The 14,476-nt window shown below is 46.2% G+C and overlaps 1 protein-coding gene across 1 annotated transcript in view; it reads left to right on the top strand.

The window, feature by feature from the left end:
- Window positions 1-14,476, top strand: part of ADGRD2 (adhesion G protein-coupled receptor D2) — a 642,889-nt gene that overhangs the window by 230,607 nt on the left and 397,806 nt on the right. The window lies entirely within an intron of this gene.

Raw genomic sequence — 14,476 nt, 5'->3', positions numbered from 1 at the left:
ATGAATCCGACCAGGGGTTCAAAAGTTACTAAAAGTATCTTTTGTTCCTTTCTGGCTGGCAGAAAAACATCCCCACAATGCACCCTGGTTTCCTCCCTTCTGCCCTGGAGTTAATTGGAGAAGTAATCCAATTACCCAGGACTAAAGGCAGACTCCATTAACCACATGGTTGCAAAACAACATAAAACACTTTAAAATACATAAAGTCACATTTACACATAACACACAGACATTTCACCTATCCCCAGATAGCTGGGATCTGAGCGCACAAAACTACCGAATAGCGCGCAGATCCTATTCACACAGTACAATTGCCATGGAGCTAAAGTCTTTCCCATAGTCTTTCATTATATGAATAGGCTCCATGGTATGGCTATCTGGGGTATCACATTCCCATAAAGTCTGGTCCATAGTCCAAAGGCAAGAGGCGGGCAATCAGCCCCCTCCAAGGACACGTGGCGAGGTCGGTTTCGCCACACTTCTCCCCTTTACCCCCCAGACTAACAGGGTACTTGACCTCCTGCCGGTCAGTGCCCTTGTTAGTCCAGCAGCCCACCCACAAGACAGAAACAGCAGAGCAGCCCACCCACAATAAACAGTTACTACACCTGGGTGAGGGAAAATCTTGTCCAGGTTCAGGTGCCTCACCACGGCTGTGTGGGGGACTGGTAGGCTGCCTTGGTAGGTTGCTGAGGGGGCAGAGACCAGCGGTACTCTGTCCTGTTGCCAGCACTACCACGGGAGTAGTCTGGTGAGCGCCTGGTTGCTGGAGACCGACTGTCTCCCCTTTAAATACACCACTCTGCTGCTGGAGACCGACTGTCTCCCCTTGAGTTACACCGCTCTGCTGCTGGAGACCGACTGTCTCCCCTTGAGTTACACAGCTCTGCTGCTGGAGACCGACTGTCTCCCCTTTAGTTACACAGCTCTGCTGCTGGAGACAGACTGTCTCCCCTTTGGCTAAACAGCCCTGTTGTGGGGGGGTAGGACCGACCGTCCCTACCCCCTGTGCTGGAAGTGCAGAGACCACGGTACCATCTGCACAGGTGTGGGGCTTACAGTCTCCCCCTGGTACATTAAGCTGCCGCTGGGGAGAGGTGGTAACCAGCTCCTCTCCCATTAGAACACTCTGCCGCTGGGGAATGGAGACTGGGCTCTCTATTCCCTGTACATTAATGATCCGCCGCTGGGGAGAGGTGGTAACAATCTCCTCTCCCATGCATACTTCCCGTCTCTGCGGAGGGAGACCGACTGTCTCTCCTCCCAGCACAGAGTCCTGCTGTGGGGGAAAGGGGGATGGGCTCTCTATTCCCTGCTGGATACTCTGCCGCTGGGGAATGGAGACCGGGCTCCCAATTCCCAACAAATCACACTGCCGCTGGGGAGGGAGGACGGCTCCTTCAGCTCCCTGTAACTTGGGCGCAGAGACCACGGTCCCATCTGCGCTGGTGTGGGGCTTACGGTCTCCCCTTGGTGGGTTAGGCTGCCGCTGGAGAGAGGGTGTAACAAGCTCCTCTCTCTGAACTGTAACCTGCCGCTGGGGATCTGGGCCGACTGCCCAGCATCCCTGTAGGGCCAGTAGAGAGACCTCGATCCCATCTCCACCTGCCATCTGTGGGTCTCTCCAGGACCAGTCTATGAGGTCTGGTTCTGCTTGTCGGGTAGGTTGGAGCTGCACGAAGCTGAGCAGGTGTTGGTAGTCCTGCTCCAGCTCCCACTCCCTTGTTACCAGGTGGGTCATGTCTTTGCTCACCTCGCATTCGTCAGCCCAGACATACATGCCCATCCGGTAGTCGTAGATGTCCCAAAACCTAGACCCCTCCGTGCTGCCAAGATCAATGTCGTCCTCCAAGGCATCCCATAATAAACCCGGGCCATCATAATCATCCCCCTCCGGTAAGTCGTGCTCGGCCGTCCAGGGGGTAAGTCGAATGGTATGCCACCAGAGGGCCTGGTATGCGTTGTCTAGCCAGATCTCTCGCCATACCAGGGTCTCTAGTCTTGTCACCCACTCATCCAGGGGATGCTCTCCCAATAGATACATGCGCATCGCCACACGCTTCTGTAGCCGCTGCTCATCACTGGGGAGACTCTCACCTCGCCGCCACTGGGCGTCTTCCAGGGCATCATACCAGACTTCCTTTCTGTCTGCATCCCTGTAGTCCGCGGCCGCCTCCTCCTCCTCATCATGGAACGCTGTCCAAAAACTAGCTGATTCCATCCTGCTGTAGCCAGGGGCGCTGTACGGATACTAGCGTTGCCCTCAATTTGTAATTCCAAAGGTTACCAGTGTCTCTGAGCTGCTTCTCCTCGCACTAGGACGCCATCCCACCGCTTGCCACCAATGTAACGGATCGCCTGGCACCCCGACTGAGTACCTCCGTTAATGGATGCTCCTAGTGCTTCCTGAGGACTCCAAGCACTCTGGCAGACACCACAATCACCGAATCCGAGAAACCTTTTAAATTCTCCCAAGCATATGAATGCTGTAGACCATTGAATAGGAACCATACGAATAGGCTTGTACTCCTAGCAGTCAACTGGAACAACATGCAATAAATCCTTCCCCCCAATAATGAGACGACACATCACTTTGAGGGTTAAACAGGAACTCTGGACTGGCTCATCCAGCCTGGCTTTTATTTCCAACTCACACATACAGGCCACACCCAGGGGGAGGCATAAAAGAACCAATGACATAGATTACCTACCACACATCCCCTCCCCTTAGTGGGACACATAATCCCATTATGCATACAGTGTAAAATATACTTTTACACAACTTTCATAACTTTAAAACCATACATCACATTCACATAAAAATACATATCCACAATCAATCCATTCAGGGGAACAACATATTAAAAAATGGCATGAATCCGACCAGGGGTTCAAAAGTTACTAAAAGTATATTTTGTTCCTTTCTGGCTGGCAGAAAAACATCCCCACAATGCACCCTGGTTTCCTCCCTTCTGCCCTGGAGTTAATTGGAGAAGTAATCCAATTACCCAGGACTAAAGGCAGACTCCATTAACCACATGGTTGCAAAACAACATAAAACACTTTAAAATACATAAAGTCACATTTACACATAACACACAGACATTTCACCTATCCCCAGATAGCTGGGATCTGAGCGCACAAAACTACCGCGCGCAGATCCTATTCACACAGTACAATTGCCATGGAGCTAAAGTCTTTCCCATAGTCTTTCATTATATGAATAGGCTCCATGGTATGGCTACCTGGGGTATCACATTCCCATAAAGTCTGGTCCATAGTCCAAAGGCAAGAGGCGGGCAATCAGCCCCCTCCAAGGACACGTGGCGAGGTCGGTTTCGCCACAGTGTGTTGTTGCATTACATCATATAATCAAGATAAACATTACACAGTACATGCATTTTTGACATGGGTACAGGTACAGTGGATGTTGTGTGCCCCTCAGTGGTTGATAACCTGTCCCTTGTTGGGGGTCGCTTGCATACTGATACTTTTTTAAGCTCACCCATATAGGTAATTGTTGTGGTTTAAATTCAGCAGACAGCAATGTTTTCTCTCAGGTATGAAGACAAGGAATGGCCACAGCAGAAATACGAGCTCGGAGGGCAGTACTCCATCACACAAGTGTATGACAAAATACTGCTCCTAAATTTAATGGGGAAAACACAGATCTTATAACAGAATTCTGTACACATCCAAAAGGGGTTGTCTTTACATAATACAGTCATGTCCTGTCAATTGCATATTCAAAGAACTTAAAGCACATTTGGCATTAGCTGGTCAAAAGCTGTTACTTGATTACACAAACACTTCCCAATAGTCATAAAGACAAGGTGTTAACAGGATATGCAGTGCAGGGGGGGAAACAAGAAGAAGATACAAATCAGGATCAAAGGCCAGCTGTTATAATAGAGCATCCTGACATTACTTAATCAATTGTGTCATTAATCCATTTCATTCCAATCTTTTATTCTGAAAGAATAACATATCAGTAAATTAATTAAATGTCTATTATAACACTCAGGGAAGAAAAAAAACTTCAGAACCGTTATTTCTGAAGAAAATCTCCGGGGAGCCATGGCTATAATAAGACCGTCCCTCCCTCCTGGACGAATTAAGGTTTATTAAACAATTAGTTAAATTTTAGGGCTTGGTATAAATTCTTTGCAGATCCAATAAAATGATTGTCTGTTTCCCATGATGAAGAAGATAAAGCCTGCTTAGAGTGAAATATATTAATAACATATTTTACTATCACTGTTCTTTGGGATCAAAGAATATTAATCAGCGCATAACCAAGTCCCATGGAAAGAAGAATAATTAGGATGCACCGAGCACTATTGTTCATTCTGGATCAGTCTGAGGTTGATCATTCTTTGCTTGGAATATTCGGAGTGCTTGATGGGACATCTTTCTAATCAGCTTTCATGAATCCACATCTGGTTCTCCTCGGTCAGAACAGCTCTTCTGGTGATGGCAACAACGGTTGTTGAAGTGCCGTATGGTGGATCAAAGGTTCCGGATTTGAAAAGGGACTTCACCAAGACTTGGTCTCCAGGCCTGAACGGATGTGTGGTTGTACCTGAAGGATGAGGAAGAGATAGAGACAAATCACCATAGATGCCATTCAATTCGTCTACAAGGTTCAATACATATAACACAACATTTAGGTCTCCGCTCACCATCGAAGCACCTTGAACTTACACCATGAAGTTGGAAAAGGTCTCCCCATTAAAATTTCAAATGGTGAATAACCCGTAGTTGAACTAGGGGTCATTCTGATTTCAGCTAAAACTGCTGGCAAATTGTCTGGCCAATTACGTGTGCTACCCAAGCCTCCTTTTGTCAATTTCTCCTTTATCGTTCTATTCATCATTTCTACTTGCCCTAATGACTGAGGGTGATAGGGTATATGAAATTTCCAATCTATACTCAACATTTTACAAACCTGCTGTGTAACTGCTGAAGAGAAAGGATTTCCTTTATCACTATTAATCCTAACTGGGCAGTCAAAATGTGTCTACAATGACAAGTAAATACTTGAGTCCACTTTTGCCGTTGTCATATGCATGAAGTTAATTTGTAAATTTAACATTTGGCCTTCCGCTGCAGGAAGGTAGTCATGTTTACCAAACTATGGTTTGGTAGTATTAACTCTTGCACATGTTAAGCACCTGGATAAAATATTGGTAACTGTCTGATCTTATCTGTTAATTACAAATCATTATTTTAGCATAGCCAATACCCCTCTTCGTCCGACATGTCCATAGCCATGGAACTGTCGGACGAGTAACACAGAAGAAGCTTGAGGGATTGCTATGCGACCTTTAGGATCCTTGAGGATACCAGAAGTTGTATCAGGTGTAACAGAATGTATATTCCAGTAAGCTAAGTCATCCAAAGATGATGCAGCCTGCATAGAAAGAATATCAATATCATCAGTATGAGTAGCTATATGCACTGCAGTTAAGACCTGGTCACGAGAAACAGTACTGTAATATGGCCATAGGGGAAAAGAGGCAGCCGCCCTTTTCGCCACCAAATCTGCAAAATCATTACCATCCCTGACCATGGAGTGATCTGTATCATGGCCCTTGCACTTCACAATTGTTAAAGATCTAGGTAACAGTATGGCCCTCAATAATCCATCAATTAATGCAAAATGAGAAACAGTTCAACCATCAGCTCCAACAAAACCTCTAGCCTGCCAAATGACACCAAAATCATGAACCACTCCTAAGGCATATCTCGAATCAGTATAAATAGTCACATCTTGATCTTTAAAAGCAATACAGGGGGGCGGAGCCAGCGCCTGTACGAGCCGGACGCACACTGCAATCGCTCCGTGCATCGCGCTCGTAAAACGGCTAAATTTGCGGTCCCACACCATACACTACCACCCCAAAAGGCACCGGATCAACTGCTGAAGCCATGGGGAAGAAAGCTAAAAAGCAGCGAACGGATCCCGGGCTCGGGCAACCGCGATATTAGTGATTTCCTCCGCACACCCTCGAGGACTGACACTGCCAAGATGGCGCCGGCTGAGGCCTACACACCAACGTCGTCTGATGATGACAGTGCTGCTGCAGATATTCTACCTTCCTCCCGACCATGCTCGGGCCCACAAACAGCTACCATGCTAGCAGAGTCTGCACCATCGACCAAAGCAGACATCAGAGCACTAATGGCGGAAATCAAAGCAATGTTTAATGCTGACATGGCCCCGATCAGAGAAGCCGTCACAAAGCTGACTGATAAGGTACAAGCACTGGAGGGGGGAATGGAGGGCACTAAACTGGCGCAATCAGCCACTGACGCAGCTATAGCCGCGCTCCAAAAACAATGCGCAGACCAACAAGCGCAAATAGCCTCCATGGAGGACAGAGCCAGAGCCCGCAACATAAGAATCCGGGGGGCCCCGGAGTCGATTGTAGGGGCGGAACTCCCCCACTACTGCCGGAGGCTGTTCACCTCGCTGCTCATGCCCAAACAGGCAAAGCAGGTGGTGGTGGACTCCTGTTTCCGCCTCAATAAGGCCAACAACGCTGCTCCAGAAGCACCCAGAGACATCCTGCTGAAGCTCACCCGAGACTCCGACCGCGGAGCGATCATGGGGGCGGTAAGAGGCTCCACCACAGTATCGTTTGAAGGGGCACAACTAACTTTCTTCCAAGATTTCTCAAGGCACACACTTACCTGGAGGAGGTCCCTCAAGCAAGTCACCCAGGCCCTTCAGGAACATTCTATCCCCTACAGATGGGGCCCACGCCGCATTATAGCGGATAAAGCAGGCAAGATGCACGCACTGTCATGCCTCACAGAAGCACCCTCTTTCCTCCAACGCCTGGGCATTCCAGCGGAGAAAGCACCGCAAGCAGAGCGACCAACATGGACAGTAGCTGAAATCACCCTCTTTGTTCCAGGAAAGGGGAGACGCAAGAGGGATTCTTCTCCCACCTGAGAGAGGACTTTCAGACACCCATGTTGACTGTTCACAATGTTGGTGGACCGTTAGTCTACCTATCACCTATACTGCAGAATTTATCCCCTTATCCCCCCCCCTAAGTTCTACACTGGCTCCGTAAGTTGACGGTCTAGCCCTGTAATACGACACACTCCCCCCCCCTACACAACGAGCGATGGCCTGCTGGTTTTACCATTTTAAGCTAAGCACACCATGCTCGTGCGAGCCACTCCTCAGACCTTCCACCCTAGCGTCTGTATACCGAGCACGAACCCACAACAAAGGAAGGCTATCAGGCTAAAACATATACCACACTGACGGCCTCAGCGAAGCTGATTTCTCACAGCCATATCACGACCAGACCTAAGAGGCACTACGAGATCTAAGGCCAGTCGCCTCTATAATCATAGCTAGCCATGCACACCCTGCCCACAATAGAGAATCCCAATTACTAATACTTAAAAAAGAGTGGACTGCAAAAATGAGACCTAACGAATCGAAATTGTACCATGTTTAACTGTCATATTTTGAAATGTTTCATATGCCATGTTACCATTAAGCGATCACTCGCATAAAATAAAGAATTTAAAAAAAAAAAAAAGCAATACAAGCTTGTGTAAGAGGAATCAACTCCGCCTGGGAACTAGTACACCACGACTCTTATAATCCTCATCTACCACTAAAACACTAACAACATGTTTTTTCCCTGCACCAACATCCACAGACTTTCTAGTCACTTTCTAATTTTTCATACCAACATCAACACTTTCTGCAGTGCATCTCACAATTGCAGAAGGACTCACAACCATCTGTCCAACATGCCTGTTCCTTCTACCAATTGCCATTAAAATGTCATCCGTATCAATATTCCAAAAAATCTTTTTTTTTTCTTTTAAATCTAAACTGTGATATAATGGTACAACAGAAGGCACATAAGCAGGTGATGCTGCAGAAGCCTGAACATACTTTGTAGCCTGATCAGGAACAACCCATAACTGAGCACACTTTAACCATCCTGTAGCTGCATTATGCATATACTTCTTATCCCATTTTGGATTTCCACCTGGACCCCACTTTTTAAAACCTTTAATACACATACCTTTCAGCATTTGCAAATGAAAATCACTAAAAGAACCCTCTCTTGGCCATGGATTACAAATCATTGTATCACAATTCTCTGACCATACAACTAAATTTGTACAAAATGGCTCAGCATAGTAATCTCCAATAGTCTCTTGAACAAACTGGCATGGAGTTTGGCTTAATCGAGGACCCTGAGACTTGACTTGAGGAGTACGTGACGCAGCACTATTAAGGACATCTTTAGATGATTTAAATTTTACCGAATTTTGTTGGGAATTTTTTACCATTATTGAAGCCCATTTCCAACTTCACACAGATAACACTTTACAATATATAACACTTTATATATAAGCAATGCACACTTTTTAAACAATACTACTATACATGCAGCGCTGCAATAAACAAAATAAAATTTATTCCACTGTGTCCAAACTGTGCATCCAATATAGTGACTAAATCTGGTCACTCAGTGGGACTGCTATACCCACTATATACAACTTACCGGTAAGATGGGACTCTAACCCATACAATATCAATTTTTCTCTTATACAACTTAACATGGGACTCTAATCCAAACTTAATAACAACTTAACATGGGACTCTAACCCATAACATAATAAAGTATGCAACAAGAAGAAGATACAAATCAGGATCAAAGGCCAGCTGTTATAATAGAGCATCCTGACATTACTTAATCAATTGTGTCATTAATCCATTTCAGTAATTATGGAGAATAAAGGAACACTATAGTCACCTAAATTACTTTAGCTAAATAAAGCAGTTTTAGTGTATTGATCAATCCCCTGCAATTTCATTGCTCAATTCACTGTCATTTAGGAGTTAAATCACTTTGTTTCTGTTTATGCAGCCCTAGCTACACCTCCCCTTAGCTATGATTGACAGAGCCTGCATTAAAAAAAAAAAAAAAAACTGGTTTTACTTTCAAACAGATGTAATTTACCTTAAATAATTGTATCTCAATCTCTAAATTGAAATTTAATCACATACAGGAGGCTCTTGCAGGGTCTAGCAAGCTATTAACATAGCAGGGGATAAGAAAATCTTAATTAAACAGAACTTGCAATAAAGAAAGCCTAAATAGGGCTCTCTTTACATGAAGTGTTTATGGAAGACTGTGCAAGTCACATGAAGGGAGGTGTGACTAGGGTTCATAAACAAAGGGATTTAACCCTTTAAGACCGGAGGGCGTACTATTACGCCCTATTTTAAGCGGCTCTAAACGCCGCCGGGCATAACAGTAAGCCCTCCGTTTTTTTTTTAACTTACCCGGTCGCTGGTGATCCCACGCCGGCGATCCCACGCCGGTGATCACGGTTGGGGGGACTCCCAGGGAGCCCCCGGTCTGCACCATCGACCAAAGCAGACATCAGAGCACTAATGGCGGAAATCAAAGCAATGTTTAATGCTGACATGGCCCCGATCAGAGAAGCCGTCACAAAGCTGACTGATAAGGTACAAGCACTGGAGGGGGGAATGGAGGGCACTAAACTGGCGCAATCAGCCACTGACGCAGCTATAGCCGCGCTCCAAAAACAATGCGCAGACCAACAAGCGCAAATAGCCTCCATGGAGGACAGAGCCAGAGCCCGCAACATAAGAATCCGGGGGGCCCCGGAGTCGATTGTAGGGGCGGAACTCCCCCACTACTGCCGGAGGCTGTTCACCTCGCTGCTCATGCCCAAACAGGCAAAGCAGGTGGTGGTGGACTCCTGTTTCCGCCTCAATAAGGCCAACAACGCTGCTCCAGAAGCACCCAGAGACATCCTGCTGAAGCTCACCCGAGACTCCGACCGCGGAGCGATCATGGGGGCGGTAAGAGGCTCCACCACAGTATCGTTTGAAGGGGCACAACTAACTTTCTTCCAAGATTTCTCAAGGCACACACTTACCTGGAGGAGGTCCCTCAAGCAAGTCACCCAGGCCCTTCAGGAACATTCTATCCCCTACAGATGGGGCCCACGCCGCATTATAGCGGATAAAGCAGGCAAGATGCACGCACTGTCATGCCTCACAGAAGCACCCTCTTTCCTCCAACGCCTGGGCATTCCAGCGGAGAAAGCACCGCAAGCAGAGCGACCAACATGGACAGTAGCTGAAATCACCCTCTTTGTTCCAGGAAAGGGGAGACGCAAGAGGGATTCTTCTCCCACCTGAGAGAGGACTTTCAGACACCCATGTTGACTGTTCACAATGTTGGTGGACCGTTAGTCTACCTATCACCTATACTGCAGAATTTATCCCCTTATCCCCCCCCCTAAGTTCTACACTGGCTCCGTAAGTTGACGGTCTAGCCCTGTAATACGACACACTCCCCCCCCCTACACAACGAGCGATGGCCTGCTGGTTTTACCATTTTAAGCTAAGCACACCATGCTCGTGCGAGCCACTCCTCAGACCTTCCACCCTAGCGTCTGTATACCGAGCACGAACCCACAACAAAGGAAGGCTATCAGGCTAAAACATATACCACACTGACGGCCTCAGCGAAGCTGATTTCTCACAGCCATATCACGACCAGACCTAAGAGGCACTACGAGATCTAAGGCCAGTCGCCTCTATAATCATAGCTAGCCATGCACACCCTGCCCACAATAGAGAATCCCAATTACTAATACTTAAAAAAGAGTGGACTGCAAAAATGAGACCTAACGAATCGAAATTGTACCATGTTTAACTGTCATATTTTGAAATGTTTCATATGCCATGTTACCATTAAGCGATCACTCGCATAAAATAAAGAATTAAAAAAAAAAAAAAGCAATACAAGCTTGTGTAAGAGGAATCAACTCCGCCTGGGAACTAGTACACCACGACTCTTATAATCCTCATCTACCACTAAAACACTAACAACATGTTTTTTCCCTGCACCAACATCCACAGACTTTCTAGTCACTTTCTAATTTTTCATACCAACATCAACACTTTCTGCAGTGCATCTCACAATTGCAGAAGGACTCACAACCATCTGTCCAACATGCCTGTTCCTTCTACCAATTGCCATTAAAATGTCATCCGTATCAATATTCCAAAAAATCTTTTTTTTTTCTTTTAAATCTAAACTGTGATATAATGGTACAACAGAAGGCACATAAGCAGGTGATGCTGCAGAAGCCTGAACATACTTTGTAGCCTGATCAGGAACAACCCATAACTGAGCACACTTTAACCATCCTGTAGCTGCATTATGCATATACTTCTTATCCCATTTTGGATTTCCACCTGGACCCCACTTTTTAAAACCTTTAATACACATACCTTTCAGCATTTGCAAATGAAAATCACTAAAAGAACCCTCTCTTGGCCATGGATTACAAATCATTGTATCACAATTCTCTGACCATACAACTAAATTTGTACAAAATGGCTCAGCATAGTAATCTCCAATAGTCTCTTGAACAAACTGGCATGGAGTTTGGCTTAATCGAGGACCCTGAGACTTGACTTGAGGAGTACGTGACGCAGCACTATTAAGGACATCTTTAGATGATTTAAATTTTACCGAATTTTGTTGGGAATTTTTTACCATTATTGAAGCCCATTTCCAACTTCACACAGATAACACTTTACAATATATAACACTTTATATATAAGCAATGCACACTTTTTAAACAATACTACTATACATGCAGCGCTGCAATAAACAAAATAAAATTTATTCCACTGTGTCCAAACTGTGCATCCAATATAGTGACTAAATCTGGTCACTCAGTGGGACTGCTATACCCACTATATACAACTTACCGGTAAGATGGGACTCTAACCCATACAATATCAATTTTTCTCTTATACAACTTAACATGGGACTCTAATCCAAACTTAATAACAACTTAACATGGGACTCTAACCCATAACATAATAAAGTATGCAACAAGAAGAAGATACAAATCAGGATCAAAGGCCAGCTGTTATAATAGAGCATCCTGACATTACTTAATCAATTGTGTCATTAATCCATTTCAGTAATTATGGAGAATAAAGGAACACTATAGTCACCTAAATTACTTTAGCTAAATAAAGCAGTTTTAGTGTATTGATCAATCCCCTGCAATTTCATTGCTCAATTCACTGTCATTTAGGAGTTAAATCACTTTGTTTCTGTTTATGCAGCCCTAGCTACACCTCCCCTTAGCTATGATTGACAGAGCCTGCATTAAAAAAAAAAAAAAAAAACTGGTTTTACTTTCAAACAGATGTAATTTACCTTAAATAATTGTATCTCAATCTCTAAATTGAAATTTAATCACATACAGGAGGCTCTTGCAGGGTCTAGCAAGCTATTAACATAGCAGGGGATAAGAAAATCTTAATTAAACAGAACTTGCAATAAAGAAAGCCTAAATAGGGCTCTCTTTACATGAAGTGTTTATGGAAGACTGTGCAAGTCACATGAAGGGAGGTGTGACTAGGGTTCATAAACAAAGGGATTTAACCCTTTAAGACCGGAGGGCGTACTATTACGCCCTATTTTAAGCGGCTCTAAACGCCGCCGGGCATAACAGTAAGCCCTCCGTTTTTTTTTTAACTTACCCGGTCGCTGGTGATCCCACGCCGGCGATCCCACGCCGGTGATCACGGTTGGGGGGACTCCCAGGGAGCCCCCGGCGGCAGATCCTCCCTCCTGGGGGGCCCCCGGCAATGTGAGAGTGAGGTCCTTGCGAGGACCTCACAATCACATGGCCGGGTTAGCTGGATTAGGCATTGCCAGCAGGCGGACTAACTGTAATGACAGTCCCCCTGCTGGCTGGAAATAAAATAAAATAAATTAAATAAGTGTAATATATATATATATATATATATATATATATATATATACTTAGATCATATATATATATGATCTAAGTATATACACATATACATACACACACATACACTGTCTAGGTGTATTTTACTATTAATATATATATATAATATATATATATTACTATCAAATTACACGTAGACTGATACTGATTAAATATATATATATATATATATATAATTATTGTTACCGTATATACTCGAGTATAAGCCGAGTTTTTCAGCCCATTTTTTGGGCTGAAAAACCCCTACTCGGCTTATACTCGAGTCAGAGTCTGTATTATGGCAATTTGCATTGCCATAATACAGACTGGGGGGAGAGGGGGGCTGGCAGAGCTGTACTTACCTTTCCTGCAGCTCCTGTCAGCTCTCTCCTCCTCCGCGCCGTCCGTTCAGCACCTCGGTCAGCTCCCAGTGTAAGTCTCGCGAGAGCCGCGGCTCTCGCGAGATTTACACTGGGAGCTGACAGAAGAGCAGAACGGACGGCGCAGAGGAGGAGAGAGCTGACAGGAGCTGCAGAACAGGCAAGTACAGCTCTGCCAGCCCCCCTCTCCCCCCACTGAACTGCCACTGGACCACCAGGGAAGGAGAGCCCCCCTCCCTGCCATATATCAAGCAGGGAGGGGGGACGAAAAAATAAGATAAAATAATAAAAAAAAAAATAATAATAATAAAAAAAAAGGGGTATAAGGACCACTATGGGAGGGGGGGGGGTATAAGGACCACTATGGGAGGGAGGGGGTGGGTTAAGGACCGCTATGGGAGGGAGGGGGGGATAAGGACCGCTATGGGAGGGAGGGGGGGTATAAGGACCGCTATGGGAGGGAGGGGGGGTATAAGGACCACTATGGGAGGGAGGGGGGTATAAGGACCACTATGGGAGGGAGGGGGGGTATAAGGACCACTATGGGAGGGAGGGGGGGTATAAGGACCACTATGGGAGGGAGGGGGGGGTATAAGGACCACTATGGGAGGGGGGGGGGTATAAGGACCACTATGGGAGGGAGGGGGGTATAAGGACCACTATGGGAGGGAGGGGGGGGATAAGGACCACTATGGGAGGGAGGGGGGGGTATAAGGACCACTATTGGAGGGAGGGGGGTATAAGGACCACTATTGGAGGGAGGGGGGTATAAGGACCACTATGGGAGGGAGGGGGGGTATAAGGACCACTATGGGAGGGGGTGGGATAAGGACCACTATGGGAGGGAGGGGGGTATAAGGACCATTATGGGAGGGAGGGGGGGGGTATATGGACCACTATGGGAGGGATGGGGGGGGATAAGGAACACTATGGGAGGGAGAAGGGGGATAAGGACCACTATGAGAGGGAGGGGGTGGGATAAGGACCACTATGGGAGGGGAGGGGGAAGTAAGGACCACTAGGGGAGGGGAGGGTAAGGACCACTGGGGGAGGGGTGAGTCAGGACCACTGGGGGGGGGGGGAGTGAAGGAACACGGGGGTGGGGAGGTAAGGACCACTGAGGGAGGAGGAGGGGAAGTCAGGACATGTGGGGGGGGGAGGGGGCGGCAAAAAATTTTTTGCCTACGGCGGCAAATATCCTTGCACCGGCCCTGCACACACTGCATTCACACACTGCATTCATGCAC

This window comes from Pelobates fuscus, chromosome 9 (assembly GCF_036172605.1).
Source record: "Pelobates fuscus isolate aPelFus1 chromosome 9, aPelFus1.pri, whole genome shotgun sequence".
In the NCBI taxonomy this organism is placed as follows: Eukaryota; Metazoa; Chordata; class Amphibia; order Anura; family Pelobatidae; genus Pelobates; species Pelobates fuscus.
The sequence above is the reverse complement of the archived record's forward strand: the minus strand, read 5'-3'. Positions and strand labels throughout refer to the sequence as shown.